Raw genomic sequence first — 27,286 nt, 5'->3', positions numbered from 1 at the left:
CTTTTTGGTATCTCTTATTTATGGTTGTCAGAATGAAAGTATCAATGCCAACATTTAAGATATAAACCTAAGCATGCTTTTACTTTCATCTTCTGCTTCCCAACCTTCTTCTGCTTTCATTGATATAATTTGAATTTTGAATATAAACTATTATCATTAATATTTTAAATATTGATATTATTCAGGTATATACTTTTACGAAGGTTTTACTTCCAGGAAGTTTTTCTAAGTCTATAATCATATTAATGAAGATTATTTTGAAAAACTGTACTAGTTTCATAGCTCATGTCTGTTCTTTTATACCACAACATGTCTGTTCTTGGATTATTTATCTTTGCTCAGCTGAAACACATCTTCCTGTAATTTTAAAGAATTAATGGGTTCAGGATGGGGAACACATGTACACCCATGAATGATTCATGAAAATGTATGGCAAAACCACTACAATATTGTAAAGTAATTAGCCTCTAATTAAGATGAGCAAATTAAAAAGATAAAAATAAAAATGTAAGCCTTTAAGAATTAATGGGATTTATTTCCTGAATTTGTATTCTTAAGAATATTTTAATTTTCCAACTCCCATAAACGGTCTCCCAAAATCATACAGCTAACTATTAGTAGACCTCATCCTGGAAACAGAAGGCTGCTGATGCTCAGTGCTCCCTTTCTACTACATTATTAAATATATTTGGTCCCAGAGGGACAAGAAAAGATGGGAAAATTTTGATGCATGCCATTTGTCAGTGTGGTGAAATGGAAAGACTCTATGTTTGGTTTAAGATCAATCACTTAAATGTATTGATTTGTTTCTTATTTCTTTTTAAAATGTGAAAATCTATCAGACATGTGTTTTCTTTCCTTTTTGGGTTTTAAATTCATTTCACAGAGAGCAAACTTTTTTTTCCAATAAGCCACAGGACTGGAAAAGGTCAGTTTTCATTCCAATCCCAAAGAAAGGCAATGCCAAAGATTGCTCAAAGTACCACACAATTTCACTCATCTCACACACTAGTAAAGTAATGCTCAAAATTCTCCAAGCCATGTTTTAGCAATACGTGAACCATGAACTTCCAGATGTTCAAGCTGGTTTTAGAAAAGGCAGAGGAACCAGAGATCAAACTGCCAACATCTGCTGGATCATCAAAAAAGCAAGAGCGTTCTAGAAAAATATCTATTTCTGCTTTATTGACTATGCCAAAGCCTTTGACTGTGTGGATCCCAATAAACTATGGAAAATTCTGAAAGAGATGGGAATACCAGACCACATGATCTGCCTCTTGAGAAACCTATATGCAGGTCAGGAAGCAACAGTTGGAACTGCATATGGAACAACAGACTGGTTCGAAATAGGAAAAGGAGTATGTCAAGGCTGTATATTGTCACCTTGCTTGTTTAACTTATATGCAGAGTACATCATGAGAAACGCTGGGCTGGAAGAAGCACAAGCTGGAATCAAGATTGCCGGGAGAAATATCAATAACCTCAGATATGCAGATGACACCACCCTTATGGCAGAAAGTGAAGAAGAACTAAAGAGCCTCTTGATGAAAGTGAAAGAGGAGAGTGAAAAAGTTCAACATTCAGAAAACTAAGATCATGCCATGCACTCCCATCTCTTCATGGCATATAGATGGGGAAACAGTGGGAACAGTGACCAACTTTATTTTGGGGGGCTCCAAAATCACTGCAGATGGTGATTTCAGCCATGAAATTAAAAGACACTTACTCCTTGGAAGAAAAGTTAAGACCAACCTACATCCCATGGACAGAGGAGCCTGGTGGGCTGCCGTCCATGGGGTCGCTAAGAGTCGGACATGACTGAGTGACTTCACTTTTAATTTTCGCTTTCATGCATTGGAGAAGGAAATGGTAACCCACTCCAGTATTCTTGCTGGGGAGAATCTCAGGGATGGGAGAACCTCATGGGCTGCCATCTATGGGGTCGCACAGAGTTGGGCACACTGAAGCAACCTAGCAGCAGCAGCAGATAGCATATTAAAAAGCAGAGACATTACTTTGTCAGCAAAGGTCCGTCTAGTCAAGGCTATGGTTTTTCCAGTAGTCATGTATGGATGTCAGAGTTGGACTATAAAGAAAGCTGAGCACCAAAGAATTGATGCTTTTGAACTGTGGTGTTGGAGAAGACTCTTTAGAGTCCCTTGCACTGCAAGGAGATCCAACTAGTCCATCTTAAAGGAGATCAGTCCTGGGTGTTCATTGGAAGGACTGATGTTGAAGCTGAAACTCCAATATTTTGGCCACCTTATTCAAAGAACTGACTCATTTGAAAAGACCCTGATGCTGGAAAAGATTGAAGGCAGGAGGAGAAGGAGACAACAAAGTATGAGATGGTTGGATGGCATCACTGACTAAATGGACATCAGATTCAGTGCTGCCCATGGGGTCACAAAGAGTCAGACATGACTGAATGACTGAACAACAACAACAATATGATCTTCAGTAATATTTTGGACCGTGGGCAGAGGCTACTTTATTGCCAAAGTTTACATGAAAAAAATTTCAAAATTGGAGTTTTAAATTAAATCATTATACAATTTCCTTGAATAAGAGTTTGAATACCTATTTAATGTTGAATCATGCTTTGTGATCAGCATTCTAGGGATTATGATGGAAGATGAAATATATGTGAATGTATTATGATTTTCATTTTTTTAAAAAAATCATGAAATTATTCGTTTATTTTTGTATCAATTGACTATCTTCATTATTTAGAATGTTAATTATACAAGTGCAGGTACCATGCTGTCAAGTTTATTGTAATACTGAACAGTCTGGCATATAGTTGGCCCTCAGCAAATTTGTTGAATTAAAGTCATATATTTATTAGAAGCTTGTGTATTTTGTTCCATCTTTACTTGCCAGAATTAATTTCACCCCTTTTCAGTCAGAAAAACATGCTTCATCGTAAAATATAAATTCATCATCTCCACATGATGTAAGGTGAATATTTCTTTGGATATTTCTTTATTGTGGCAAGTCAAACTACTGTATTAGAATGGACCTATTGGTTTCAGAAGCCATTATTGATTAACTGCCTAAGGTACAATAACTTCTGGGGCATGGAGGAATTAAGACTTAGATAAATGCTCAGAGTTTCAAACTGAAAATGAAAAACAATTACCTAAGCATATGCATCATATTAAACATCTGGATGGGTGACAGTTTTCACCCATTTTCATCCTACTGGTTAGCACAATGTCAGTATAGCTATATGTTATTCTATTTGTGATATTTTGAAATGGTCCATCTAGCCCAACAATCTGTAGTTTTCTCACAGTTTCAATTTTATATCTTAATTTTCACACATAGTATAGTATATATTAAAAGATATAAACATATCAATCACATGTATAAGTGTATATGTATGTTATGCATATATATGTGTATATATACATACACACATATATACATGTATTCAGTTTTGTGAATAGAATTTAGTTTGCTAACTGACACTAGCTGCACTTATAGAAAAGTGTACATGAATTGCTGAAATGCCTATACTATAAATTTCAGCTTGTTATATCTGTGAAAATATCAAATCATTAATTATATAGACATCATGAGGCAAAGGAAAATGAACTCCAGCCTTCTTGTTTATGATGGAAACTGTTAAAGACTAACTACACCATAGAAAGCCTCTAACCTGTTGTTCTCTATCAAATATTATTCAGTTCTCATATTTCTGGCAACAGACACTACTATTTCAACACTTTGAAAAAAAAGTTCTATTAACAGCCAAACTCCTGGAGTTGCTCAAGTCCATCCCTTCACTATTCACACCTGCTTCCAAAGCAGTCATCAGTAAAACAAGCAAACAGTGAGATATTTTAAAATACACTGTAGTATGGAACTTCACAAGTGAACTTTAAAAACTTTAGCACCGTTTTTAAAATATAAATTCTTTTTTGAAACTCATTATACAGTAGCCCCTATATTTACATTCTGTCAATAAAGAATATAAATTCTGTCAATAGTGCATTTATCACTAAATGCCATTTAAGTCACTCTGAGTATGATCATTAACAGTTTTCTCAGTTATTCAGACTTACTCTAACTAAATTATAGTAAATTTCCATGTTATAATCACTCTCTCACAGTACTTTACCAAAATAATTATAGTTCCCCATATTATCTACACAAAATCTAATCTTTGTAAACCACCTTTGATCATTTTATTCTTTCCTCTCAATAGAGAACAAACCCCACATTTTCCCCAAAGTATTTTAATTAAATTATACCTTAGCAACAACTTTAGCCTCTCAGAAGTCAATGTCAGGTTGTTGTTGTTGTTGTTTTTTGTTTTTTGTTTTACAATGGAAGGACATTAGCTTTATAAATGCTAGACTCAGAGACATTCTGGTTCTCCTTTATGATTGGAAAACTCACTCTTTTACCTAGGTCTCTACCTCTTCCTGCAGTTATTTTAAGTGCAGAGCTTTCACTTGCTAATATCATCTATCCAGTAGTGTTATTATCCTAATAGTTTACTCATAAAGAAAGCATTTTTATGTCTAATTGAAGGGATTTGCTATATACAGTGTACATAACAAATTTTACATTTCTCAAATATCACTCTGAGGCTATTTATGTTGAACAGACATTCTTATCATGCACTCATACTTCTCTACCCCCAACAGCTTTACTGAGAAATAATTAACATGTAACATTGTGTAATTCTAAAATGTATAATGTGATTATTTGATGCATGTGTATATTCTGAAATAATTACCATCCTAAAGTTACTTAACACATTTATTACCTCATATAATTATAATTTTTGTGTCCTCTGAACATTTTTTGAGACTTGCTTTCTTTTAAATCTGAGCTTATTTTGAAATAAAATTACTATTAATATATCATACAATTCACCTATTTAAATTATAAGATGCAATGGTTTTTAGTATCTTCAGAGTTATGCAACCATTGCCAGTAATTACAGAACATTTTCATCATCTCCCATACCCATTAACATGCGTGCATACACGCTAAGCTGCTTCAGTCATGTCCAACTCTTTGTGACCCTATGGACTGTAGCCCTCCAGGCCCCTCTGTCCATGAGATTCTTCAGGCAGGAATACTGGAGTGGGTTGACATGCCCTCCTCCAGGGAATCTTCCCTAACCAGGGATCAAACCTGTATCTCCTGCAATTCTTGCATTGCAGGTGGACTCTTTACCACTGAGCCGCCAGGGAAGCCCATACCCATTAACTGCTGCTGCTGCTAAGTCACTTCAGCCGTGTCCGACTCTGTGCAACCCCAGAGACAGCAGCCCACCAGGCTTCCCCGTCCCTGGGATTCTCCAGGCAAGAACACTGGAGTGGGTTGCCATTTCCTTCTCCAATGCATGAAAGTGAAAAGTGAAGTCGCTCAATCGTTCCCGACTCTTAGCGACCCCATGGACTGCAGCCTACCAAGCTCCTCTGTCCATGGATTTTCCAGGCAACAGTACTGGAGTGGGGTACCATTGCCTTCTCCAATACCCATTAACAACTACTCTCAACTTCCCCCACCATCTCCCACCTCAGCTCACTCTACTCCCAACAAGAAGCAAAAATCTACTTTCTGTCTCTATGGATTTGCCTATTTTGGACATTTTATATAATTTGGATCATATAATATATGATCCTTTGCACTCGTCTTCTTTCACTTAGCATAAGATCATCCACACTGTAGCATGTATCTGTATCTAATATACTTTTATTGATGAATGGTATTTCATTGTATAGATATACAGAGTTTTATTTATATATCAAGCAATAGACATTTGGGCTGTTTGCACATTTTGGATATTATGCATAATGTTGCTATAAACATTTATGTATAGGTTTTTGGAAGGACATAAGTTTTCATTTCACTACTTATACGTCTTGAATTTTCCACATTTCTTTGCTTTATTGCCTTTCTCTATCACTCTGTCTCTTTCTTTCTCAACTGCAATTACTTTGGGCCTATCTTTGGTGAGAAAGCCACATCTTTAGTTCATTCACCCTATTGTGTAACTTGTAAAGATACAGCAGGTGTCACCTTAGCCGATATAGATTTTTTGCCACTTTACTTTTTTAATTGAAGGATAATTGTTTTACAGAATTTTCTGGTTTTGTCATACATCAACAAGAATCAGCCATAAGTACATTCAAGTCCCCTCCCTCATGAAACTCCATCACTTCTCCCTCCCATGCCACCCTTTTAGATTGTCACAGAGCCCCTGTTTGAGTTCCGTGAGTCATAAAGCAAATTCCCATAGGCTAGCTATTTTACATATGGTATTGTAAATTTTGATGTTACTCTTTCCATACATTTCACACTCTCCCTCCTCCCCTCCCACCATGTCCATAGGTCGGTGTTCAATGCCTGTTACTCCATTTCTGCCCTGAAAATTAATTCATCAGTACCATCATTCTAGATTCCATATATATGCATCAGTGTATTATACATATATGTATGCATTATATATATATAATGTGTATATACACATATATATGTATATGTATACATATAATATACATGCAATATATACACACACTATATATGTTTATGTGTATATGTATATATGAATATATATGTATAATATACAAATGATATATATATATGTATTATATATATATATATGTCTCTTTCTGACTTTGTATAATAGGCTCTAGTTTTATGCACCTCATAAAAACTGACTCAAATGTGTCCCTTTTTATGGCTGAGTATTCCATTATATGTATGTACCACAGCTTCTTTATCCATTCATCAATGGACATCTAGGTTGCTTCCATGTTCCAGCTATTGTAAATAGATCTGCAATGTGTCTTTTTAATTTTGGCTTCCTTAGGGTACATGCCTAGGAGTGGGATTGTTGGGTCATATGGTGGTTTTATTCCTAGCTTTTTAAGGCATCACATACCATCCTCCATAGTTGCTGTAACAATTTACATTCCCATGAACAATGAAAGTGAGTTCCCTTTTCTCCACATCCTCTCCAACCTTTACTGTTTGTGGACTTTTTGATGATGGCCATTCTGACTGGTGTGAGGTGGCATCTCATTGTAGCTTTGATTTGCATTTCTCTAATAATGAGTGACGTTGAGCATCTTTTCATGTGTTCATTAGCCATCTGTATGTCTTCTTTGGAGAAATGTCTGTTTAGCTCTTTTACCCACTTTTTTATTGGATTGTTTGTTTTTCTGGTATTGAGTTGTATGAGCTACTTGTATATTTCGGAAATTAATTCTTTGACAGTTTTTTCTTTGCTATTATTTTCTCACATACTGAGGGTTGTTTTTTCACCTTGTTTGTAGCTTCCTTTGCTGTGCAAAAGCTTTTAAGTTTAATTAGGTCCCACTTGTTTATTTATTTATTTTTATTTCTATTACTCTAGGAAGTGGGTCATAGAAGATCTTGCTTTATGTCATCGAGTGTTCTGCCTATATTTTCCTCCAAGAGTTTTATGGGTTCTGGTCTTACATTAAGGCCTTTAATCCCTTTTGAGTTGTTTTTGTGTATGGTGTCAAGAAGTGTTCTAATTTCCTTCTTTGGCATATAGCTGTCCAGTTTTCCCATCACCACGTAGCAAAGAGGCTATCTTTTCCCCATTGTATATTCTTGTCTCCTTTGTAAAACATAAGGTACCCATACATGTGTGGGCTTATCTCTGGCCTCTCTATCTTGTCCCACTGGTCTATATTTCTCTTTTTGTGCCAGTACCATACTGTTTTGGTGACTGTAGCTTTGTAATATAGTCTGAAGTCAAGAAGATTAATTCCTCAAGCTCCATTCTTCTTTCTCAAGACTGCTTTGGCTATTTAGGGCCTTTTGTTTCCATATGAATTGTGAAATGTTTTGTTCTAGTTCTGTGAAGAATGCCATTGTTATTTTGATAGGGATCACACTGAATCTGTACATTGCATTTGGTAGTATAGCCATTTTCACAATATCAATTCTTCCTACCCAGGAGCATGAAATATCTCCCCATCTATTTATGTCAACTTTGATTTTTTTCATCAGTGTCTTATACTCTTCTGGTTATACTTATTTTGTCTCCTTAGGTAAGTTTATTCCTAGATATTTTCTTTCTTTGTTGCAATGGTGAATGAGATTGATTCCTTAATTTCTCTTTCTAATTTTTCATCATTAGTATATAGCGATGCAAGTGATTTCCGTGTATTGACCTTGTATCCCATGACATTGCTGAATTCACAGACTAACTCTAGTAATTTTTATGATAGTTTCTTTGGGTTTTCTATGTATAGTATCATGTCATCTGCAAAAAGTGAGAGAGCTTTACTTCTTTTCTGACACTGATTCTTTTATTTCTTTTTCTTCTCTAATTGTCATAGCTAGGACTTCCAAAACTATGTTGAATAACAGCAGTGAGAGTGGGCACTCTTGTTTTGTTCCATATCTTAGAGGGAATGCTTTTACTTTTTCACCATTGAGAATAACAATTTCTATGGGTTTGTCATATAAGCCCATATAGATTTTAACAATATGCTCCAATGGTTGTAAGTTCTTTTAGAAACTCTCAACTGCAAAACAGCTTGGTTAAATATAGCCACCATGATGTTTATTAGGTCCCCAAATTTATTCAGTTTTGTACTAAGTGATCAAAATCTACTCCTTTCCTCCACCTCAAAGATCCTGGTAACTACCATTCTACTCTGTAAGTTTTTTCCTTTTTTTAAGATGCATCACATAAGATCCCACAGTATTTATCTTTCTATGTCTGGCTTATATTCACCTAGCATAATGTCCTCAAGTTCCACCCAAGTTCTTTCAAATACCAAGATTTTCTCCTTTTATTTCGGTGAATAATATTACTCTGTATGTATGTGTGTGTGTGATGTTTTCATTATCCATTCATCTACCAGTGGAACTTTAAGTTGTTTACATGTCTTGAGTAGTGTGAATAATGCTGAAATAAACATGGGGGTGCAGATATACCTTTGCAATAGTGAATTTATTTTCTTTGGATATATACCCAGAAGTGGGATTGCTGGATCATATGGTAGTTTTATGTTTAGGTTTTTGAAGAGTTACCATATTGTTTTCCATAGGGGCTATACCAATTTACATTCCCATTAACAGTGTACAAAGGATTTCCTTTTCTTCACACCCTTGCCAACACTCGTTATTTCTTTTCTATTTGATAATGGCCATTCTAACATGTGTGAAGTGATGTCTCACTGAGGTTTCAAATTGTTCTGAGTTGATAATTTGATAATCAGTTGAGTTGATAATCAGTGATGTTCACAATCTTTTCATGTACCTATTGGCCATTTGCATGTGTTCTTTACAAAACTAACTATGAGGTCTTCTGCCTACTTTTTAGTTAGGTTCTTTGTTTTCCTGAAATTGACTTGTCTGAGTTCCTCAAATATTTTAGATATTAACCTCTTAAAGAGATGGCAAGAATACACAGAAGAACTGTACAAAAAAGATCTTCACGACCCAGATAATCATGATGGTGTGATCACTGCCCTAGAGCCAGACATCCCGGAATGTGAAGTCAAGTGGGCCTTAGAAAGCATCACTACTAACAAAGCTAGTGGAGGTGATGGGATTCCAGTTGAGCTATTCCAAATCCTAAAAGATGATGCTGTGAAAGTGCTGCACTCAATATGCCAGCAAATTTGGAAAATTCAGTAGTCGCCACAGGACTGGAAAAGGTCAGTTTTCATTCCAATCCCAAAGAAAGGCAATGCCAAAGAATGCTCAAACTACCACACAATTACACTCATCTCACATGCTAGTAAAGTAATGCTCAAAATTCTCCAAGCCAGGCTTCAGCAATATGTGAACCGTGAACTTCCTGATGTTCAAGCTGGTTTTAGAAAAGGCAGAGGAACCAGAGATCAAATTGCCAACATCCGCTGGATCATGGAAAAAGCAAGAGAGTTCCAGAAAAACATCTATTTCTGCTTTATTGACTATGCCAAAGCCTTTGACTGTGTGAATCCCAATAAACTATGGAAAATTCTGAAGGAGATGGGAATACCAGACCACCTGATCTGCCTCTTGAGAAATTTGTATGCAGGTCAGGAAGCAACAGTTAGAACTGGACATGGAACAACAGACTGGTTCCAAATAGGAAAAGGAGTACGTCAAGGCTGTATATTGTCACCCTGTTTATTTAACTTATATGCAGAGTATATCATGAGAAATGCTGGACTGAAAGAAACACAAGCTGGAATCAAGATTGCCAGGAGAAATATCAATAATCTCAGATATGCAGATGACACCACCCTTATGGCAGAAAGTGAAGAGGAACTAAAAAGCCTCTTGATGAAAGTGAAAGTGGAGAGTGAAAAAGTTGGCTTAAAGATCAACATTCAGAAAACGAAGATCATGGCATCCGGTCCCACCACTTCATGGGAAATAGATGGGGAAACAGTGGAAACAGTGTCAGACTTTATTTTTCTGGGCTCCAAAATCACTACAGATGGTGACTGTAGCCATGAAATTAAAAGACGCTTACTCCTTGGAAGGAAAGTTATGAGCAACCTAGAGAGCATATTCAAAAGCAGAGACATTACTTTGCCAACAAAGGTCCGTCTAGTCAAGGCTATGGTTTTTCTTTTGGTGATGTATGCATGTGAGAGTTGGACTGTGAAGAAGGCTGAGCACCGACGAATTGATGCTTTGGAACTGTGGTATTGGAAAAGACTCTTGAGAGTCCCTTGGACTGCAAGGAGATCCAACCAGTCCATTCTGAAGGAGATCAGCCCTGGGATTTCTTTGGAAGGAATGATGCTGAAGCTGAAACTCCAATACTTTGGCCACCTCATGCGAAGAGTTGACTCATTGGAAAAGACTCTGATGCTGGGAGGGATTGGGGGCAAGAGGAGAAGGGGATGACAGAGGATGAGATGGCTGGATGGCATCACTGACTCGATGGGCGTGAGTCTCAGTGAACTCCGGGAGTTGGTGATGGACAGGGAGGCCTGGCGTGCTGCGAGTCTGACATGACTGAGCGACTGATCTGATCTGAACCTCTTACCTGATATTGGTTTGTAAATATTTCTCCCTTTCTGGACAGTACCTTCTCATTTTGTTGATTTGTTGTGCAAAAGCTTTCTAGTTTGATATAGTTCTACTTATTTATTTTTGCTTTTGTTGCCTGTGCTTTTGGTGTAATATCAAAAACTTATTGCCAAGACCAGTGTCAAAGAGTATTTTCCCTATATTTTCTTTTAAGTCTTAAATGTTAGTCTTTTTTTTTTTCAGTTGAAATTTTCTTTTAATTAACGACCCAAGGGACAAGAAGCTCCTGTGTGTTACAGTATATAACATATGGCTCTTATACAGAGTAAAACAGACACCAGGGAGTCGAGTGTTTATACCAGCACTAGACTCTTCCTGTAGCAGGCAAAAAGTGAGGCCGTCTATGAGAGAACTTCAGTCACTTTATTTATTTCAGATCTCTCTAGGATGAGTTCAGAACTGTAGCAGTGCAGGTGGTTTAAGGGAAATAACCTCACGTGTAATTACATGATTACAACACTAATCTTCTATGTCGCCCAAAGAATATTAAAATGCTTGAATCCTGGCTCCACAGCGGGAACAAGTTTCCGATTTTCAAAGGAAAATACTGTCTCAGAAGTTTTGGTGTCTGCTAAAATCAAAACACAAACTACTTGAGAACAACACTTCTTGGCGGAAGAGTGCTCATTGCACAGAAGGTGGAGCATCAGTCTTCCAACCAATCCTGACATTCTGTGGACTTGGGCATACTGGGCCCCATGCAGATAAATCAAGATGGGTTGATGCTCCTTTCTCAACATCATGGGTTTGTCTATTTTGTAGTAAGTAATTTACTTTTACCATTCAAAACCCATGTTCTTCATATGTAATAGGGTATATGATATTGAGGATATTATAGTGTAATAGTAGTTGAAAATTATTGCCGTCATTATTTATGTGCTTAATTTAAGATCTATTAGGTAGCTATTCCAAAACAATGCCTTACAGATGTGCTTGGGAGGAGACTGCAGGGGAGAGAGTGGCAGCCGTCCAGGATTTCAGAGTTCCACATCCTTCAGATCAGTTACTGAAAACATCATGAAACGTATTTTGAAAACTCATTATCTGCCCTACTTTATCTTATTTACTTTTTTGTATGTGTTTGAAGACAGAAGTTAATTGGTGAGTTTTGAGGCTCTATTTAAAAGTTTAGTAGGATTGACGTTTTTATGAAGTCTGTATAAAGAGCATATGATAAGCACTGTGCTCAAATTTTACATGAAATATTTTACTGCTACTTTCCTTTGCAAATTCTGTAATTCCACCAAATGATTAAGTCTACCAAAGAACTTATTGCATGTAAAGATATATTACAATCTCCATACCAGTAAAAGGAATCCTAAATTTTAGTCTTTAATCCATTTCAAGTTTTGTGAATAGTATAAGATAGAGGCCCAAATTGATTCTTTATATTTGAATATCCAGTTTATCATAACCATTTATTGAACAGACTACCTTTCCCCCACTGAGTATTCTTGAAAAACTGAGGAAGTAGTGGTGTCAATTCACTCTTCCTTTCCATGCAAGTGGAACTCTTTCTAGCTACGGAGTTCCTTCTTGGTGCTGAGCAATGTCAGGTTGGCAATCAGATGATATACGCAAAATTAAGTTATTATCTTTCCTTTTTTATGTGATTGTTCTAAAAATTTTCGTTCTACTGTACTGCTGCCAAAGTTTCATAATTGGACTCCAGTACTCTCCCAGACATGTTTTTTCTTAGTGGGTGTGTCTAATTGTAAGTCTTTGTGGAGGGATGGATGCTGGGATCTCCTATTCAACCAACTTGGTGGCATCACTCCCTTAGGGAAGATCATTGAAAACCACAGTAATGGTGTACATAAAGACTAAATGAGAAATGGCTAGGTCCTTCTGAACAATACTAACTTCATAAATAATGAGATGATATTTGACACAGATCAGCCTTTCAGGCCAAATACTGATTTTGTTATTGTATTTACCTATTTAGTCCCCCTAAATTCTATAGTTGTGCTGTGTATATTAATCGCTCAGTTGTGTCTGACTCTGTGAACCCATCGACTATAGCCCCCTAGGCTCCTCTGTCCATGGGATTCTCCAGGAAAGAATACTGGAGTGGGTTGCCATTCTGTTTTCCAGGGGATTTTCCTGACCCAGAGATGGAACCCAGGTCTCTGGAATTGGAGACAGATTCTTTACCATCTGAGCCACTAAGGAAGCCCCACAGTTGTGATTAGTGATGCTATTTCCACAAATATAATGCAGACAGAAATATATGCATGAATAGTCAACTGGATTTAAAATAAAATGCTTAAAATCAATTAACAGGACTTCAGAATAGCACACTCCACTGTATTAAGCATATTTTCAATAATTTATCATCCATGTTATAAATTTACATGTGTCATACTAAGATTCCATATTGTTCAGAGAAAATGATAAAACTAATTACAAAATGTGTGTGACAACTGTATCTCCAAGATATACCATGAACTAAATAAAAACAGAAGATAGAAGGCATTCAAAACTACCATGCCATAAGACTGGACTGCCAGGTCCTAGTTGATTTTAGGTACAATGCACATTTCTATTTTCAAACAGAGAATGAAAAAATCAACTATTCATTTAATAATAAGAGTATGTGATTGAAAAGGCATGCTGACAAAGCCACTTCTTTCTGGAAATGGGAAAGGTAAAATAGTATTTTTTTTAATCCACATAGGAAATAAACTACATCAAGCAATGATCTCTGCTAATAAGACCTCACAGATTTCAATAATCTTTTTCATAACATGCATTTAAAGAACATAAGGTAAAGGAATAACAATGCTGATGAAGTTGAGTCACATCCAACTGAATTAAGGTAAAGAGAACAAACTTCATATATTAAAAGTAAAATTTGAGCCTTACTATTTTTCAAGTCAACTCATGATGGAGTGATTTGGAAATTATTTGAGGATAGACATTTTCATATAATCACAGCTGGCTTTCAGTAATGTCTCAGGGACACATATTATGGTGTGGATCTTATGATTTCAGATAATTTATGATTACTTATAACTGAGTGATAAGTATTCAAATTGTGGGTTTGCTAGCATGTGTTAAGGGACATGAACTGCTTGCTGTCTATTAACTCCCTCTTGAGGTATAATATATGGATAACTGACTTTAGAAGCTGTATGAATCCATATATCTATTCCAAAGTATACTTTCTTGGCAGGAAACTCATGGAAAGGCTCCATTCCTTTTAATAGGTGCCACCTTATTCTATCTAACCTAGAAGTATTGGGATGGTGGAGTGTGCAGTATAGATGAATGGTGATACATATAGGAAATGAAGGCACAAAAATCATTAATTACTTTAGACTTAATGGGGAAAAGTTCAATAATACTGAACAAAAGGATACCCTAAAGAGCTTTTGATGAAAAATTGGTAAAATTTACTTTGAGTGGTAAAAGTAGAACTACTATTATATTAAAATGCAGTTTTTAAAATTTTAATGAGACATTTAAAAATTCTAAGATATAGTAAAAACATAGCTAAGAAAGATTTCTACTGGCTATAATTTATATAATGTCAGTTGTCACTGTACAATAGGGGAAATCTTACAGTTTTTATTTATACAATGAAGGTAATCAAATACTTCATAGATTCACAAACACAGAGGCTGAAGAAAATTCTAATGTGAATGTAATGTGATCTAATTTTTTAAACAAAGCATCTTTCATAAAACAAACTTTTTCATTTTACCTTATCTGGAAACAATTTAGAGCCATTGGAGTACCTACTAGGCTTTTAGAACAATCTGAAAGTCAAGTAATAAGTTCCTACTAACTCAGGTCACTAAGTAAGAGGGAATTTGTGACCTTATGTATATAAAAAGTGAGATACTTTATTCTGTTCATCAGGATCACTTAACAACATGTGTTCAGCACCTGCTGAATATTGTGGGGATGAGAACATTTAAAAAGGGCTTTTAGGCTTCTAAAAATTTGTAAAAAAAAAAGAAAGAAAATTCGAATGGATTTATAATTATTATCATGATAATAACAGCTAATGTTGTGTTAGTTTTGAATCAGGAACTCTGCATTACATTAATACATTCAATCCTGATTACAATTTGGTGATATACAAGCTATTATTAACTACACTTTACAAAACAGGAAACTAAGACAAAAAAAGCAAAGGAAATTAAATAATTCAGGTAAGGTATTTATCTTAGTGCCTGACACAAAAAATAGTCAATAAATATACGACTAATATAATTAATGCTTCCCAAGGTCACAAAAATAAGCTATTAGAAATACTCAACTCTAGATTGATTCTGGATCCTGTACATTTAATTCAGGTCTATGGAGATGAGCTGCCTAGCAATAGTTAAATATTTTACATAAAAATGTTACTATCCTTCATATACTTTCAAATGTCAGTATGATTAAAGGGAAAAGTTATATTTATTTCAATAAAGCCAAGGGAAAGTTTACTAGATAAGCAGAGTTATAGAGGAATTCAACCTCATATCCTGTATATGTGCTTTCCTTATTGCAATACTATTATGGACTGGTTCCAAGTTGGGAAAGGAATACGTCAAGACTGTATATTGTCAAAATGTTTATTTAATTTATATACAGGGTACATCGTGTAAAATGCTGAACTGGATGAAACACAAGGTGGAATCAAGATTGCAGATGACACAGATGACACCACTCTTATGGCATAAAGCAAAGAAGAACTAAAGAGCTTCTTGATGAAAGTGAAAAGAGGAGAGTGAAAAAGCTGGTTTAAAACTCAACAGTCAAAAAACTAAGATCACGGCATCCAGTCCCATCACTTCATGACAAATAGATGGGGAAACAATGCAAACAGTAAGAGACTTTATTATTTGGTGCTACAAAATCACTGCAGATGGTGACTGCAGCCATGAAATTAAAAGATGCTGCTCCTTTGAAGAAAAGTTATGACCAACCTAGACGGCATATTAAAAAGCAGGGACGTTACTTTGCTGACAAAGGTCCGTCTAGTCAAAGCTATGGTTTTTCAAGTAATCATGTATAGGTATGTATAGATGTGAGAGTTGGCCAGTCCAGGTTTGATGCATGATACAGGATGCTTGGGGCTGGTGCGCTGGGATAACCCAGAGGGATGGTATGGTGAGGGAAGTGGGAGGGCGGTTCAGGATGGGGAACATGTGTACACCCGTGGTGGATTCATGTTGATGTATGGCAAAACCAATACAATATTGTAAAGTCATGAGCCTCCAATTAAAATAAATAAATTTATATTTTAAAAAAAGCTGAGTGCTGAAGAATTGATGCTTTTGAACTGTGGTGCTGGAGAAGACGCTTGAGAGTCCCTTGGACTGCAAGAAAAGCAAAGCAGTAAATCCTAAAGGAAATCAGTCCTGAATATTCATTGGAAGAACTGAGGCTGAAGCTGCAACTCCAACAGTTTGGCCACCTGCTGTGAAGAACTGACTCATTGGAAAAGATCCTGATGCTGGGAAAGACAGAAGGCAGGAAGAGAAGGGGATGACAGAGGATGAGATGGTTCGATGGCATCACTAACTCAATGGACATGATTTTGAGAAAGCTCTGGGAGTAGGTGATAGACAGGGAAGCCTGGCGCACTGCAGTCCATGAGGTCGCAAAGAATCAGACATGACCGAGTGACTGAACTGAACTAGTATTATTTCCCAAAGCTCTGAGGTTTTGAATCACTCTGACCTGGATACTTTAGGTCATTCTGCCTCTCATATGCTATCTTTTGGCAATAGTTTAATGGTACAACTACACTTTTACAGCATAATTGATGCTTTAAAAATAAAATATTTTCTGAAGTACAGTGTAATGATTACATGTACATGACCTGTTAGCTATCACAGATACATCAGTAAGACTTTAAAAAAAGAGATAGAAGAGATAGATTTGAAGAAAGCAATAAAGGAAAAATAAGCAAGGCTTTCTGATTATATATGGAGTATTAAAGTAGTAAAATTTGTTTAAAGATGACTTCCACAAACCCACAGCAAACATCATTCTAAGTGGTGAAAAACTGAAAGCATTCCCTCTAACATTGTGAATAAGACAAGGATGCCCACTCTCACCACTATTATTCAACACAGTTTTGGAAGCCCAAGCCATGGCAATCAGAGAAGAAAAAAAAAATAAAAGTAATTCAGGAAAAGGAAGAAAACTGTCACTGTTTGCAGATGACATGACACTATACAAAGAAAACCCAAACATGCTACCAGAAAACTACTAGACTTCATCAGTGAATTTGGTAAAGTTGTAGGATACACAATCAAGAAATAGAAACCTCTTGCATTCCTGCTGCTGCTGCTAAATTGCCTCAGTCGTGTCTGACTCTGTGCAACCCCATAGATGGCAGTGCACCAGGCTTCCCCTTCCCTGGGATTCTCCAGGCAAGAACACTGGAGTGGGTTTCCATTTCCTTCTCCAAAACCTAGCCAGGCCTAATTCCATGGCCCCAACTCTTGCCCTCGGCAATGGTTCACACCCTGAAGAGTGGCTTCTCTCTGGATCCTGACAAATCCACCTCTTATCAGTTTGTCTGTCAATGAATTTTTGCAATGAGACATCAGAGCCTGAGTTTCATTAGTTTTGGCTGGGCTTGAGTCCCGGGAGAGAGCTGAAGGACAGGAGGGAAAAGCAGTGGGAAAAATGTGCCAAGGCTTCATAGCCCGCCAGAAAATTGGCTAAATATCTAACTGGTGCTCACAATTTCATTGGTCTGATCCTTGGCACAGAGAAGAGATAGGACAGAAGTTAGTATATTGCATTCCTATATACTAACAATGAAAAATCAGTAAGAGACATAAATGAAACAATTTCACCACATAAAACAGAATAAAAATACCTAGAAATAAATCTACCTAATGAGTCAAACGACCTGCACTCAAAAAACTATACTGATGAAAGAAGTCAAAGATGATACAACAGATGGAGAGATATACCAAGTTCTTAGATTATAAGAATCAATACTAAAAAAAAAAAAAAAAAAAGAATCAATACTGTTAAAATGACTATACTACACAAAGCAATCTCAGATTCAATCCAAACTCTATCAAAGTAGTAATGGTATTTTTTGCAGATTTAGAAAAAAAAAATTAATTTGCATGGAAACACAAAAGACCACGAATAGCAAAAGCAATCTTGCGAGAGAAAAATGTAACCAGAGGAATCAGGCTCCCTGACTTCACACTAACAACAAAGCTACAGCACTCAAAACTGTATGGCACTGGTACAAAAACAGAAATATGGCTCAATGAAACAGGATAGAAAGCCCAGGGATTAATCCACACACCTACGGTTACTGAGTCTATGACAGAGGAGGAAAGAATATACAATGGAGAAAAGAAAGGCTCTTTAACAAGTGGTGCTTGGACAACCTGACAACTACATGTAAAAGAAAGAAATTAGAATACTACCTAACACAATACACAAATGGATTAAAGACACAAATACAAGACCAGATACTAAAAAACTCTTAAAGAAAAACATGCAGAATACTTTTTGACGTAAGTTGCATGAAGATCTTTTCTGATGCACCACTGGAGTAATGAAAATAAAAAAAAATAAATAAATAAACAAATGGGCCATGAACAAAAAAGCATTTGTACAGCAAAGGAAGCCATAAACTTAATGAAAAGAGATCCCTCAGAATAAGAGAATATGTATGCTCAGTCACTCAATTGTGTTGGACTCTTTGTGATGCCACAGACTATAACCCACCAGACGCCTCCGCCCATGGAATTCTTCTGGAAAGAATACTGGAACAGGTTGCCATTTCCTACTATAGGGAAGCTTCCCCACTCAAGGATCGAATCTGTGTCTCTTGCGTCTCCTGCACTGGCAGGTAGATTCTTTACCACTGCGCCACTTGGGAAGCCCACAATGCAATATTACTCAGATATTGAAAAAAGATAGAAATAACTTCATTTGCAGCAACATGAATGGACCTAGAGATTGTAATACAGAATGAAGTAAATCAGAGGAAGACAAATTATGATATCACTTATATGTGGAATCTTTTAAAAGGTATAGATTAACTTATCTACAAAATAGAAATAGAGTTTACAGGTGTAGAAAATAAACATTGTTATGAGGGTTTAAGGGAGGCGGGCATTAATGGGAAAATTAGGATTGACGTATACACACTACTATATATAGAATTGATAACTAATAAGGACCTACTGTCGGAGAAGGCAATGGCACCCCACTCCAGTACTCTTGCCTGGAAAATCCCATGGACGGAGAAGCCTGAAGTCCATGGGGTCGCTAAGAGTCAGACATGACTGAGCGACTTCACTTTCACTTTTCACTTTCATGCATTGGAGAAGGAAATGGCAATCCACTCCAGTGTTCTTGCCTGGAGAATCCCAGGGATGGGGGAGCCTGGTGGGCTGCCATCCATGGGGTCACACAGAGTCGAACACGACTGAAGTGACTTAGCAGCAGCAGCAAGGACCTATTGTACAGCACAGGGAACTCTGCTCAATACTCTGTAATGGACTGTATGGGAAAAGAATCTAAAAAAGAATGGATATACATAATTGATTTTCTTTGATATACACCTGAAACTAACACAATAATGTATATCAACTACACTCCAGTAAAAATTTAAAAGAGAGGGAGAGATTAAATTGTCCAAGTAAAATGAAAGTTTTTCTGCTCAATACTCTGCAATGGACTGTATGGGAAAAGAATCTAAAAAAGAATGGATATACATAATTGATTTTCTTTGATATACACCTGAAACTAACACAATAATGTATATCCACTACACTCCAGTAAAAATTTAAAAGAGAGGGAGAGATTAAATTGTCCAAGTAAAATGAAAGTTTATCTATCAGTATAAGCTAAAGAAATACGGCTTCTAGTTTTACATGGATAAATATTTTAATATACCATATTATACATAGTATCTTTGTTAAAAAAAAAAAACTTATTATCTGTTGCATGTGTATATCTGTGCTAAGTCACTTCAGTAGTGTCTGATTCTATGACCCTATGGACTGTAGCTCACTAGGCTCCTCTGTCCATGGGATTCTCCAAGTAAGAATACTGGAGTGGGTTGCCACACCCTCCTCCAGGGGATCTTCCCCAGCCAGGAATTGAACCAGCATCACTCATGTCTCCTGCACTGGCAGGCAGGTTCCTTGCCAATAATGCCAACTGGAAATCCCTGTTATCTGTTACTGATAACTAGTGAAGTGTCTTCATTAACAGTTGCAAGGATATGTTAATTCATTCTTAAAATTATTATACTAGATCAGACACACAGGCTGTGGTGAGAAATATCAACAACGTCAGATATGCAGATGACACCACCCTAAAGGCAGAAAGTGAAGAGGAACTAAAGAGCCTTTTGATGAAGGTGAAAGAGGACAGAAAAACTTAAAACTCAACATTCAAAAAACTAAGATCATGGCATCTGATCCCATCACTTCAAGGCAAATAGAAGGGTAAAAAGTGGAAACAGTGACAGATTTCATTTTCTTGGGCTTCAAAATCACTGCAGATGGTGACCACAGTCACAAAGTTAAAAGACTTGTTCCCTGGAAGAAAAGTTGTGATAAACATAGACAGTGTATTGAAAAGCAGAGACATCATTTTGCTGACAAAGTCTGTATAGGAAAAGCTATGGTTTTTCCAGTAGTCATGTATGAATGTGATAGTTGGACCAGAAAGAAGGCTGAGTGCTGAAGAATTGATGCTTTCGAATTATGGTGCTGGAGAAGACATTTGAGAGTCCCTAGAAATGCAAAAAAGCAAAATGGCTGTCTGAGGAGGCCTTACAAATAGCTGTGAAAAGAGAGAAGCAAAAAGCAAAGGAGAAAAGATCTCTATATATGATGTCTACAAGAGACACACCTCAAAACTAGGGACACATATAGACTGAAAGTGAAGGGCTGCAAAAAGATATTTCATGCAAATGGAGACCAAAAGAAAGCAGGAGTAACAATATGCATATCAGATAAAATAGACTTTGAAATAAAGGCTGTAAAAAGAGACAAAGAAGGACACTACATCATGATCAAAGGATCACTCCAAGAAGAAGATATAACAATTATAAATATATACGAACCCAACATAGGAGCACCACAATATGTAAGGAAATGCTAAGAAATATGAAACGGGAAATTAACAGTAATATAATAATAGTGGGAAATTTTAATACCTCACTCACACCTATGCATAGATCAACTAAACAGAAAATTAGCAAGGAAACACAAGCTTTAAATGATACAATGGACCAGTTTAATCTAACTGATATCTATAGGACATTTTACCATAAAACAATGAATTTCACATTTTTCTCAAGTGCACACAAACCTTCTCCAGAATAGATCACATCCTGGGCCATATCTAGCCCTGAAAAATCAAAAAAATATTGAAATCATCTCAAGCATCTTTTCTTATCACAATACGGTAAGATTAGATGTCTACTACAGGAAAAAAAACCGTTAAAAATAAAAGATATGGAGGTTAAACAACACACTTCTGAATACCCAACAAACCACAGAAGAAATAAAAAAGGAAATCAAAATATGCATAGAAAGGAATGAAAATGAAAACACAACAAGCCAAAACCTATGGGATTCAGTAAAAGCAGTGCTAAGGGGAAGGTTCATAGCAATGCAAGTCTACCTCAAGAAACAGGAGAGAAATCAAAGAAATAACCTAACTCTAGGCATTAAGCCACTAGAAAAGGAAGAAATGAAGAACCCCAGGATTAGTAGAAGGAAATAAATCACAAAAATTATGGCAGAAATAAATGCAAAAGAAACAAAAGAGACCATAGCAAAAATCAACAAAGCTAAAAGCTGGTTCTTCGAGAAGATAAATAAATTAGACAAACCATTAGCCAGACTCATCAAGAAACAATGGGAGAAGAATCAAATCAACAAAATTAGAAAGGAAAATGGAGAAATCACAACAGACAACACAGAAATACAAAGGATCATAAGAGATTACTATCAACAACTATATGCCAATAAAATGGACAACTTGAAAGAAACGAAAAAATTCTTAGAAAAATATAACTTGCCAAACCTGAATCAGGAAGAAATAGAAAATCTGAACAGACCCATCACAAGCCCAGAAATTGAAACTGTAATCAAAAATCTTCCAACAAACAAAACCCCAGGTCCAGATGGCTTCACAGCTGAATTCTACCAAAAATTTAGAGAAGAACTAACACCTATCCTACTCAAACTCTTTCAGAAAACTGAAGAGGAAGGTAAACTTGCAAACTCATTCTAAGAGGCCACAATCACCCTAATACCAAAACCTGACAAAGATGCCACAATAAAAGAAAACTACAGGCCAATATCATTGATGAACATAGATGCAAATATCCAAAACAAAATTATAGCAAACAGAATTCAACAACATATTAAAAAGATCATACATCATGACCAAATGGGCTTTATCCCAGGGATGCAAGGATTCTTCAATATTCACCAATCAATCAATGTGATACACCATATTAACAAATTAAAATATAAAACCCACGATTAGCTCAATAGATGCAGAGAAAGCCTGTGACAAAATTCAACATCCATTTATGATAAAAACCCTCCAGAAAGCAGAAATAGAAGGAACATACCTCAACATAATAAAAGCCATACATGATAAACCCACACCTAACATTATCCTCAATGGTGGAAAACTGAAAGTTTTTCAAGGATGCCCACTCTCACCACTACTACACAACATAGTTTTGGAAGTTTGGGTCACAGCAATCAGAGAATAAAAGAAATAAAAGGAATCCAGACTGGAAAGGAAGAAGTAAAACTCTCACTGTTTGTAGATGACATGATCCTCTACATAGAAAATCCTAAAGACTCCACCAGAGAAATACTAGAGCTAATAAATGAATATAGTAAAGTTGCAGGATATAAAATTAATACACAGAAATCCCCTGCATTCCTATATACTAACAACGAGAAAAAAGACAGAGAAATTAAGGAAACAATTCCATTCACCATTGCAACGAAAAAAATAAAATACTTTGGAATAAGTCTACCTAAAGAAATAAAAGACCTATACATAGAAACTGATGAAAGAAATCAAAAAGGACACAAATAGATGGAGCAATATAGCATGTTCATGGATCGGAAGAATCAATATAGTGAAAATGAGTATACTACCAAAAGAAACACTACCTGAAGGGAAAGTTACAACCAAGCTAGACAGCATATTAAAAAGCAGAGACATTACTGTGTCAACAAAGGTCCGTCTAGTCAAGGCCATGGTTTTTCCCGTGGTCATGTATGGATGTGAGTGTCAGACTATAAAGAAAGCTGAGCACAGAAGAATTGATAGTTTTGAACTGTGGTGTAGGAGAACACTCTTGAGAGTCTCTTGGACTGCAAGGGTATCCAACCAGTCCATCCTAAAGGAGATCAGTCCTGGGTGTTCATTGGAAGGACTGATGTTGAAGCTGAAACTCCAATAATTTGGCCAGTTGATGTGAAGAGTTGACTCATTTGCAAAGACCCTGATGCTGGGAAAGGTTGAGAGGAGGGGGAGAAGGGGACAACAGAAGATAAGATGGTTGGATGGCATCAGCGACTCAATGGACATGGGTTTGGGTGGACTCTGGGAGTTGGTGATGGACATGGAGTCCTGGCATGCTGCGGTTCACATGGTTGCAAAGAGTCAGACATGATGGATTGAGTGAACTGAACTGAACACAAAAAAATCTATAGATTCAATGCAATCCCTATCAAGCTACCAATGGTATTTTTCAGAGAATTAGGATAATTTCACAATTTGTATGGAATTACAAAAAACCTCAAATAGCCAAAGGAATCTTGAGAAAGAAGAATGTAACTGGAGGAATCAACCAGCTTGACTTCAGGCTGTACAACAAAGCAACAATCATCAAGACAGTATGGTACTGGCACAAAGACAGAAACATAGACCAATGGAACAAAATGGAAAGCCAAGAGATAAATCCATGCACATATGGACACCTTATCTTTGACAAAGGAGGCAAGAATACACAATGGAGAAAAGACAATCTCTTTAAAAAGTGGTGCTAGGAAAACTGGTCAACCACTTGAAAAGAATGAATCTAGAACACTTTATAACACCATACAGAAAAATAAACTCAAAATGGATTAAAGATCTTAATGTAAGACCAGAAACTAGAAAACTCTTAGAGGAAAATATAGGCAAAACACTCTCCAACATAAATCATAGCAAAATTCTCTATGACCCACCTACCAGAGTAATGGAAATAAAAGCAAAAATAAACAAATGGGACCTAATTAAACTTAAAAGCTTTTGCACAATGAAGGAAATTATAAGCAAGGTGAAAAGACAGCCTTCAGAATAGGAGAAAATAATAGCAAATGAAGCAACTGTCAAAGACTTAATCTCAAAAATATACAAGCAACACCTTCAGCTCAATTCCATAAAAATAAGCAACCCAATCAAAAAATGGGCCAAAGAACTACACAGACATTTTTTCAAAGAAGACATACAGATGGCCAACAAACACACAAAAAGCTGCTCAACATCACTTATTATCAGGGAAATGCAATTCAAATCCACAATGAGGTTCCTTCCATCTCATGCCGGTCAGAATGGCTGCTATCAAAAGGTCTACAAACAATAAATGCTGGAGAGGATGTGGAGAAAAAGGAACTCTCTTAAACTGTTGGTGGACATGCAAACTAGTACAGCCATTATGAAGAACAGTGTTGAGATTCCTTAAAAAACTGGAAATAGAAATTCCATGTGACCCAGCAATCCCGCTGCTGGGCACACACACCGAGGAAACCAGAACTGAGAGACATGTGTACACCAAAGTTCATCACAGCACTGTTTACAATAGCTAGGACATGGAAGCAACCTACATGTCCATCAGCAGACGAATGGATAAGAAAGCTGTGATACATATACACAATGGGATATTACTCAGCTATTAAAAAGAGTGCATTTGAATCAGTTCTAATGAGGTGGATGAAACTGGAGCCTATTATACAAAGTGAAGTAAGTCAGAAAGAAAAACACCAATACAGTATATTTGTGCATATATACAGAATTTAAAAACATGGTAACGATGAACCTATATGCGAGACAGCAAAAGAGAAATAGATGTAAAGACCAGTCTTTTGGACTCTGTGGGAGAAGGCAAGGGTGGGATGATTTGAGAAAATATCATTGAAACCTGTGTATTATCGTCTGTGAAATAGATCACCAGTCCAGGTTTGATGCATGACACAGGGTGCTCAGGGCTGGTGCATTGGGATGACTCTGAGGGATGGGATGGGGAGGGAGGTAGGAGGGAGGTTCAGGATGGGGAACACATGTACACCCATGGCTGATTCACGTGAATGCATGGTGAAAACCACCACAATATTGTAAACTAATTGGCCTCCAAAAAAAAAAAAAAAGATTGAAAAACAAGTTATTCACATCGGGGTAATGTAAATAAAAATGGATGCCATTAGCAGTTTTCATTGTTATGTGTAAGAAGTGATTAATGAATGCTATATAATAAGAAAAAATGTTTTTCAAACTCAAAGTGACAAATATATTCTCATATTTCAATGGTAAGAGGCTTTTAGTATATAACCTTTATCAGATTCATAAGTTCATTTTTTACTTTAAAAAAAAAAAGAAAATTAGAGATAACAAGGGAACATTTCATTCATTTCATTCCAAGATGGGATCAATAAAAGTCAGAAATGGTATGGATCTAACAAAAGCAGAAGATATTAAGAACAGGTGGCAAGAATATACAGAAGAACTGTACAAAAAAAAAAAAATCGTCAAGACCCATATAATCACAATGATGCCACTCACCTAGAGCCAGACATAATGGAATGAGAAGTCAAGTGGGCCTTAAGAAACATCACTATGAACAAAGCTTAGTGAAGGTGATGGAATTCCAGTTGAGCTATTTCAAATCCTCAAAGATGATGCTATGAAAGTGCTTCACACAATGTGCCAGAAAATTGGAAAACACAGCAGTGGTCACAGGATTGGAAAAGGTCATTTTTCATTCCAAACCCAAAGAAAGGCAATGCTGAAGAATGCTCCAACTACCACATAATTATACTCATCTCACATGCTAGTAAAGTAATGCTCAACATTCTCCAAGCCAGGCATCAACAATACATGAACTGTGAACTTCCAGATGTTTAAGCTGGTTTTAGCGCAACCAGAGATCAAATTGCCAACATCTGCTGGATCATCGACAATGCAAGAGAGTTCCAGAAAACATCTATTTCTACTTTATTGACTATGCCAAAGCCTTTGACTGTGTGGATCACAATAAGCTGTGGAAAATTCTGAAAGAGTTGGGAATACCAGACCACCTGACCTGCCCCTTGAGAAACCTCTATGCACGTCAGGAAGCAAAAGCTAGAACTGGACATGGAAAAACAGACTGGTTCCAAATAGGAAAAAGAATATGTCAAGGCTGTATATTGTCACCCTGCTTATTTAACTTAAGTGCAGAGTACATCATGAGAAACGCTGGGCTGGATGAAGCACAAGCTGGAATCAAGATTGCTGGGAGAAATATCAATAACCTCAGATATGCAGATGACACCACCCTTATGGCAGAAAGTGAAGAGGAACTAAAAAGCCTCTTGATGAAAGTGAAAGAGGAGAGTGAGAAAGTTGGCTTAAAACTCAACATTCAGAAAAATAAGATCATGGCATCTGGTCCCATCATTTCATGACAAATAGATGGGCAACAGTGAAAATGGTCACAGACTTTATTTTTCTGGGCTCCAAAATCAATGCAGATGGTGAATCCAGCCATGAAATTAGAAGAGTCTTACTCCCTGGAAGGAAAGTTATGGCCAACCTAGACAGCATATTAAAAAGCAGATACATTACTTTGTCAACAAAGGTCCATCTAGTCGAAGCTATGGTTTTTCAAATACTCATGTATAAATGTGAGAGTTGGACTATAAAGAAAGCTGAGCACCAAAGAATTCATGCTTTTGAACTGTGGTTTTGGAGAAGACTCTTAAGAGTCCCTGGGAATGCAAGGAGATCCAACCAGTCCATCCTGAAGAAAATCAATCCTGAATATTCTTTGGAAAGACTGATGCTGAAGCTGAAACTCCAACAGTTTTGCCACCTGATGCAGAGCTGTCTCATCTGAAAAGACCCTGATGCTGGGAAAGATTGAAGGCAGGAGGAAAAGAGGATGGCAGAGGAGATGGTTGGATGGCATCATCGACTCAATGAACATGAGTTTGGGTAAAGTTTGGGAGTTGGTGATGGATAG

The 27,286-nt window shown here is 36.6% G+C and overlaps 1 protein-coding gene across 10 annotated transcripts in view; it reads right to left on the bottom strand.

The window, feature by feature from the left end:
• The window catches only part of LOC102398822, a 472,058-nt gene that overhangs the window by 373,041 nt on the left and 71,731 nt on the right, over nt 1-27,286 (bottom strand). The gene's annotated exons all lie outside the window — the stretch shown is intronic.

The sequence above is a fragment of the Bubalus bubalis genome, chromosome X (genome assembly GCF_019923935.1).
Source record: "Bubalus bubalis isolate 160015118507 breed Murrah chromosome X, NDDB_SH_1, whole genome shotgun sequence".
In the NCBI taxonomy this organism is placed as follows: Eukaryota; Metazoa; Chordata; class Mammalia; order Artiodactyla; family Bovidae; genus Bubalus; species Bubalus bubalis.
The sequence above is the reverse complement of the archived record's forward strand: the minus strand, read 5'-3'. Positions and strand labels throughout refer to the sequence as shown.